The 8,529-nt window shown below is 36.9% G+C and overlaps 1 pseudogene; it reads left to right on the forward strand.

The window, feature by feature from the left end:
* The first annotated feature begins 2,011 nt into the window (after positions 1 to 2,011).
* On the forward strand, positions 2,012 to 2,194 carry LOC133375963 (small nucleolar RNA U3; annotated as a pseudogene).
* The last annotated feature ends 6,335 nt before the right edge of the window (positions 2,195 to 8,529 follow it).

An 8,529-nucleotide genomic window follows, 5' to 3' on the forward strand; every position in this document is an offset into this window, starting at 1 on the left:
GACTTGCCAGAGGGAAGTGACACAAAGAGGGGGTGTTAATGCTGGCAAAACTATCCAAGCAGCAAGGAGCACAAGCAGAGAAGCTTTGGGATACAGAGCTTTGGCCTCAGTAGCTGGACTAGGTTGTGGGAGCAATTGGCTGGGGTGGAGGTTCAGGGAAATTGGCCTGAGGGGAGGGCCACTTAGAGGCTGGTGTTAGTAACGGTGTCTCTGGAGTCTTTAGAACTTGTCAGCAAGCACTTTTAAAGTCCCAAAATAAGTATCAGTATTCCCTTTTATAAACAGTATCCATTTAATAAACCTACCACCATAGTTTAAGATTTATCCTGTATCTCAGGGTTGTTGTCCATATCACACCTAAAGCCTTCCATACATGCTACTAGGAGGGTGTTAAACATATTCTGTGTGAATTGGCAGCAGCAAAGAGTTAAGGAAGTCTTTGTTTACATGAAGTGAAGCTGAAGGACGGCGGGGGGGGGGGATCCCTGACACCTGGAGCTGCAGTCATGCTAACCAGGACTCCTTCATGACACTCAAAAATCCTTTGGATTCCATTAGCCTTCAGAGTGGACCATTCTAATAGGTCTCTCACCCACCCTGAATTGGCCTCTGCCATTCTACATCTCAACATGCAATAATCTGAGCACACTAGTTGACTACAGCAAAGCATTTCCATTGGCCACACCTGGATGGGCAACAGGTTGATCTGCCAATCAGTTGCAAAATCTGTTTAAAGCTGATTTTTTAAAAAAATGCACTCCAGCTGATCCCATCAGGTTTTGCAGTAAAAAGGGGTGTGGTTTGACTAGTGTTGTGTGCCCCTGTTTTGGGGGGGGGAAAGGTGGGTGGAGACACAATGGAACTCATAGGTAAATCCCACAACCAGAACTACATCCTGTCATCTGGATGGAACTCGCTGCATATTAATATTAGGCAGGTGCCTATGCTGTATTGTTTTTGGTGCCTGCTAAGAACATTTTTGTTTTGGCAAGCCTACACAGGCAAGTAATTTAACATGTAATTTTTAAACATGTAATTTTATTATGCATAATTGTGTTCAAATTGCTGATTTTATTAATTTGATAACATTTTCTCATTTTTTTAATGTTTGTTGTTAACAGTATTTTTAAAAGAATATTTTTATTGTTCTTTGTTTACAGGCTTTCTAAGTGATATATACAGTTTGTTAAATAAAAAATTATCCTGTCCAGATGAGAAAACCAAGTCAAGAGCGTAACCTGCAAAATGTGCTGGGCCAATATACTGTCCACTGGGGTCAATTCCAGATTATGACTATTCTGCAGGTAGCATTCAGTTGCACACTGGGCATAGTCATATACTGGCTTGTGCAACAAACTGCTTTTTTAGTATGTCAGACTTTTAGCTGTAAGGAAAGTGATGAGAAAATGCACTGAAAACTGTGGGATAACAATTGTTTGATGAAACATGATATAACCTTCTGGCAAACAAATTAGAATGAGTGCTCAATAAACAGGTTGTCTGGAACAGGTCCTGCACCAGATTTCAGAGGGCCTTAGCACGGTCTTAGCAATGGCATCTCCAATGCCCCACATACACACACTGCCACTACTGCACAGTATTTTTTTCTTCTGCTGCTGTTGCAAGTTTCATATCTATAGTTTTATAGTTCTCTAGACTTCATACATGCATAGGCTAGGTTTAAAGATTTCATAGATCTATATGCCATGTCATTACATTTTTCGTAAATTAAGGTGGATGGCCACCACAGATAGGAACTAACTTTTGTTCCCATTCAAAAGTGGCACTGCTGCTGGCCTATTGCTAAAACAGCCATCCAGGGGCCCAGTGGGGGGAGCGGTGAGTGGCAGTGTGGCTTGGTCAGGCTACTGGGCCCTTTTGAGGCCCCTGACCAGTGTCCAAACTGGCTGACCCCTGGCACTGGACCTGGTTTCGAAGTGACCTGGGTAGCGGCTCTCCAAGTTCTCAGGAAGAGGGCTTTCCCAGCCATAGCTAACATATCCTTTCACCTGGGTTTTTACATATACACGTAAGTGTACTCAAAAGTGTTCATCTGAATGAACCACGAAGAGGAGCCCACGTGCTCTCTTCAAAGTGTAAAGCAAGCAGCTAACTATGCATATGTGGTATTTGCTATTGATGACCATTCTGCCTTCTTTTTATAAGATTACAGAGAGAGCACAGGCTGAGTGGTAAAAAAGGGGGGTCGGGAAAAAAAAGGCTTTAAATATATATATGCAAAGTATGTGCTCTAACACTGAGCCATTGGTTTTCCCCTTAGATACAGACCAAAGGTGACCCACAAAACAGATGGATGTGAGCTTATGGTCTTGTGACCCTAACTTGAAAGAAAACATCATGACTAAGCTCCTTTGCAAGCATAAGATAAGGGTGTATGCAAAAACCAAAAATAAAAGCAATTTGAGCACTCAGTTTTTGCTGCTTTTCATAACGTGTGAAGAGGTTCTAAGAAATCATGAGCAAATGTGCTGTGTAAACAGTCAAGAACTACTTCTATTTCCAAGATTGAGTAAAGGTCCAACATTTTTAACAGTCTATAGTTGTTTCGGTTAAATCTCACTAAATATCCATGGAGGCTCACATCCTGACCTTTATTTGTTGTAGAGTAGTACTTGGCTGTTGCACATAGAAAATTACTTCTGTAGGGAAAACATAATTACGGCTTCATGCTGTATGGAGGATTTTCAGCTGTGTTCTAAACATGTTTTTAGTATAATAACAGCATCAATGAATTTGTTTGAATTTTACATTTCACATTCAGACTGATTAAAAGAAATAAATTTCCCTGTGCCTTAAACAGCATTGATGTGTTATGAAAGCAAGCATCAATTCTATCTGGAAATGGCTTTTCTATAAGCATTGTAAAATATCCTACACATTCTCTTCTTCCTTTTTATTCTAGGATCCTGTTTAATGAAACAACCTCCCCTTTTCTCCCTACATACTTTTTTATTTCATGATCGTCATGGGAATAAAATCCTAAGTACATATTCTTGACGATATTGCCTCGTTTCTGTAACCACTTCTTATATGAAATGTAAAGGCAAAGATAGTCAAAACAGGAAACACAATAGGAAAGTTTATGACGTATAAAATGAATTATTTAAAAGAATTTTGGTTTAAAATGCCAAGGGTGAGAAGTCAACTATATACTGCACACATTACTATTCATTACCATGCATTTGGCTGAAATCCATCTCTTTTGACAAGTAAGGATAAATCTTATTACATATTTTATAAAATAAGAGAGCCGGTCCTTTTTTTTGAAGACACTACATTGCAAACTTGCTTACAACAGATGCATGCCTAGCTGCTTTATTCTCAAGACCAGTAGCTTCACATAATTCTCTGGCAGCTGTATCAGGGAAGAAAAGGTATTTATTAAAAACATACACAATTAGTTTATTGTGCATCCAGTTCTTAGAGCACAGAGTGATGACTAAATAAAACTGGAGAGATGCAATTTTCACTTTTGAGAATATTTGCTGGATGAAAGCTTCATTTTTCCCCATTTCACTTAAATATCTTCAGTGCTTCTCAGTGTGTATGGTTTTATTGTGATTTTTTTTACATACTTGAAAGCTCATTATTTTACAGTGAGGTTACTGAACCTAGACCACAGAGTGCAGATTATCCAGCACAGCATTAATCAAAATATACATGGCAAATGGGATTCAAAACAGTGCCAAAGAGGCATCTGCTTTTAGCAAAGAACAAAAATTCATTTAGCTCTTTTATTAAAAGGTATTATGGACAATTTATTTTTAAACTATCACTCTAACACCATTAACTAGCATATAATTTAATGTACTCCCAAGCAACTTGACTTTTACATTTTCTTCAAAACATTAATTTGCTTTTGTAAATTGATGCAAAATATGCCTTTGACCCCCAGGAAAGATTCAAACCATTAACAATAAATTAAATTATATTTCAGAAGTATATGGCCATTAAGTTTTTTGATGCAGATGTAACATGTTTACCATTGTCTCTAGTGGCATAATATTGCTTAATTGAGAAATAAAACTGTTTTAAATTTCTACTGAACAATGTCAAGTCAATTTATTTAATCCTATCCATTTTTACTCAGAAGTAAGTTTCATTGAGTTCAGCAGAACTTACTCCCAGGTAAGTGTATGTAGGAGTGCAGCCTTAATTATTTATTTTGCCAAACTGGCAGATAGTACGACTAAGACTTCAACTCATGCCTGTTACTCCAAAATTCAGTGGGAGTACTCCAAAGTTTGTAGATCACATGTAATTATCACTGGTTATTTTTATAACATTTAAAAAGTGTGCAAAGTTATTTATAATCATCTTCTAATTCACTTCCATAACATCTATTACTCTCATTTTACAGATGAGGACCTGAGGCTGAGCTAGTGTGACTTAATGAAAAGAATTTCAAATTCCTAGCTGAGCAAAGATTTGAAACCAGAATAATTAATCAAAGCTAAATATCTGTTGGACCATACTGGTCATTCTTACTAAGGTCTATAGTCTTTAAGAAACTGAGAAATTAAATTAAGAAATTGTGATGTGTTCGGTTCTGGCAGTATGATCAATGGTTCCCAAGCTTTCTTTGCAAAGAGATTTGTAAAGATTCTATGTAGAGATTTGGAAAATACTGCTTATTTTCTGCCTGGACAATGGAGTCTTTATAATTAAGGATGGTTTTGTTATAAAGACTCCATTGTCCAAGCAGAAAAGTAGTATTTTCCAAACCTCTACACAGAATATTTACAAAGGTTGTTTAAGAACAATCCTTAAAATCCTTAAACTATGCCAGGTTTTCTGACATCTTTCTATTGTAATTGGCTGCCATCTTTTTACACTCATCCAGCCTTGCTGTGATAATGAGAGAGACTGCTTCCTTCAACACGTGTTCATGGATTACTCCTTCTTCTGCCTTTCCCTGTCCAAGTTTCATATACATTTCTGGCACATGAGTTTTTATACTCATGTAAACACAGTCCAGAGAGACAGATGCACCACTCTGAGAGCTATCGCTAGTCGGGCGGTATATAAATTAAAAAAAAAAAAAAATCTGCTCCTTGGGATGGCATACTGACTGATGTGTCTGTTTTGATTGTGTGATGTACCTGTCTGCATAGCATGAAGGAATGTACATTTTCTTGAACCACATGAACATGTTCAGGTAGGGATGGATGAACCTGTCAATTTCAGTTTCTCTCCCTTTCTCAGTTTTCTCCCTTCCCTTTCTCTATTTTCCAGTCTTAATCTCAGTTCTCCACATAGCTGCATCAGTTTGTGGTCTGGTTGTTTTTTTTAAAAGATTCTCATGAAAATCCCTCAGGAGAATTTTAGTATACACATTTCCTAACATACACACTTTTGTATGCAGTTTTGCTTAATACACATATTTCTGCAAGCACGTGTCCTTAATAGAATGCATTATATATGTTATTTTCACTAATACATGCATTTTTATGTATACTCTAATAGATACGTTTTTGTACATATTATTTGGTTGGAGAATTGCATCATGAAATTTGGATAAGTAAGTGAGAATTTCGAGGGATAATCGTGTTTTGGTTTGCATATTGTTTCAGAAAGTGCTAATTAGCTAGGTTTGCATTAAAATCCCTACCAAACTGAATTTCTCCCCCATCTCTAGGTTTAAGCACACTAATTTTGGTCACTTTGGAAGCTCTTACTGCTTCTCTTGTCTTGACTGGAGAGACACTGTAATCTGGAAAATGCTAGCTAATTTGTTAGGGATGTTTGGATACGTTTGATCTCATCTTAGTGCAGAAGATTTCACCTGAGGCTGAATTCAGACAGCAGTTTATTCTGCTTTCACAACATTTCCTTACCTGATGTTTTCTGCATTTTATTTGATCTTTCACACAACGTAAACACCACTTCTGGAAATCTAGTGGCATATAGTGGAAGCTTAGCACTCATTTCCATGTTAATTGCTTCCAGAAAAAATCTGTTTGCAACCCAGAAAATCGCGGGAGTAAAGTGACAAAATTTGGGGCCACATACCAGCATACAGTCTTTCCCTACTATTTTTGTGAGGGAATCACAGGGGAACAGGTGCATATGTGCGGAGAGCGTCTGGAAGTAGTGACATGTCCAATGATGTTCACTGTAATGTCACACCATGGCAAGTGATATGAATGAAATTTAGCACAACATGGCGGTATATCGGTCAAAAAGCTACAGTTCCATAATGCAGCAGGTATTGCAGTGTGAAAGAAATGTTAGATGTCAGGACAGAAGTGCTACCATTATAATCAGTAAAACTAATGCAATAAACCCCATGTTTGAATGCAGCCTAATAGAAAACCTTTTACAAACCTATTCCCAGAATTTCATGTGTGCTACCACTGCTATCATAACCCACACTGGATAAAGAACAACAGATCTTGTTGAAGACACCTCAGTCAACTAGCAAAGTAATTAACTGACTTTCATCTGATTAATTTAGGCTGATTAATAATATTTCTGATTATTTGATTAACTAATGGAGATTAACTTCACAGTATCACAATAAAAGTGTCATCTTGATAGTTAACATAGGCTTTGTTTTTAAATAAAATAGACTGATAATATTTGGAAAATGATCTTAAATGTATTGTCTGAATCATGAAATATATGCTTTCTTAGAAATGCTTGAGGGATTCAATTATGCAATTTTCTATATGAAATGACCTGATCCTTGCCCCTTTCAGGTTAATATGAGGATTGACAACATTTGAAGCCTTGGAACATTGTTGAATTTGTTGTTTATAAGTTTTTATTGCCTATTGTGCTGTGGCTTATTTATTTGCTGTTTTATAATGTTTCCTGCTTTAAAGTTCTGGTGTAACTCACTTTAAGTAATGAAAAGTGGGTAAGAAATATTTTAAATAAATAAAAACTAGGCCTTGTCATTATGGAATGGAGTTTGCAACTTTAGCAATGGAATTTTCTTTTTCTGCGTGAATACAGCAACTGTATGACAGACTCATAGCTAAGTGTGCCTAAATATTTTCATGCTTAAGGGTTTGTTTGGTTTTTGCTTTTAAACTTTACAGAGTTTTTATATTTCGTATGTTCTTTTTGCATGCTTGATTCCATTTCCACCACAAGTACAATCAAAATGACTTTCCTTTTGCTGAATGTGTAAAAATGTGGTCATCAGTGTGAGTGGTGTGTAATGTTTTTGTTCATGTTGTATAGATGTTTAGGGAAAGTATCTAGGAATAAAAAGGTTTCAAAGTAGGGCAATGTAGCAAGCTCACTCACACTGTAGGTCTAGTTGGAAAGAATCTTTTATCTCCATTCCTAGTCAGTTTCAGCACTTGTATTGAGTAATTTAGGAGGGGGAAGGATCAGGATGTCTTATACTTGGGCTTTTCACTATTGGACAGTTTATCACTATTCTGGCTGTAGGAGTCTGGAGATACCAAAGTACAGAGAACTGCACTGAGAGAAATTCCTCTCATAGCTAGACTGGTGATTTTCATATTTGCATCCATGAATTTTCATAGCATTGTTAAGGAGAGGGGAAGGAGAAAATTAGAAGTTTCAGAGCCGCCTCACTGGAAGGTTAAAATAGTATTGTATCACCTCAGAATTCCATCATTCTGTTGCAATGTTAAGGACTCGGGTGATAAGAAATCAAGCAATGTATATACATGGGTGAACCACCCTTATTTAAGACGTACATGTGAAATCATCCTGTAGATTGTCATGCATGCAAGAATGGTGTTTCAGGTATCAGCATGAGGGTGATAGTGGGGGGAAGGGTAAGATTTCATGGCAAGGTTCGGAGGCCTGCTCTTGCAAATTTGAAAAAAAATAATTATGAAAGCCATTCTATTTATGAAAGACATTTCTCAGTGCAGTTCTCTTTGGTAACTCCAAACTCCTATATCCAGAATAGTGGTGAGTTGTCCAATAGTAAAAAGTCCAAGCATAAGCCATTCTGGTTCATCTCTGGCTCCTGAATTACTCAACACAAAAGGAAAGACTAGCTGAGAGAGAATATGTTGATTAAATTTCCCCCCAAAAGTGTGTTTTAAGAACATTTTTGTGGTTACTTTAATATATCATTATAACCAAAGACACAGACATTTCTTTTTTAAAAATAATTATTTTTCATTTTAGTATACAAAATATATCCAAGAAAAATATAACAGCAACTACATCAGTGTCCCCAACACACTATGGAGATTATTTCCTAAGTGGACTGTGTTCCACTTTAATTCTTAAGGCAATTTAAATTTGTGTTCTTCATCCCAAAACACTTCTCCATAGAGATGCAAACATTTCTGAGATAGTTCTTATTTGTTTTTATTTATTACAGGGCCACAGGTATAGCCCTATGTTAAGGGTGCACTGGCTCAATTGTATTCCATCATTATAATGACAAGTCAGGGAAGCAGTGTTCTGCTATGGCTTATAGTTAGGAAATTGTTCAGCTGATTGATTTGAAACCTGGCAGTGCAGGAGAGCTACATTTGAGGATGGTCCATGCTAAATATGGGATAAAAG

This window comes from Rhineura floridana, chromosome 1, assembly GCF_030035675.1.
Source record: "Rhineura floridana isolate rRhiFlo1 chromosome 1, rRhiFlo1.hap2, whole genome shotgun sequence".
Classification (NCBI taxonomy): Eukaryota; Metazoa; Chordata; class Lepidosauria; order Squamata; family Rhineuridae; genus Rhineura; species Rhineura floridana.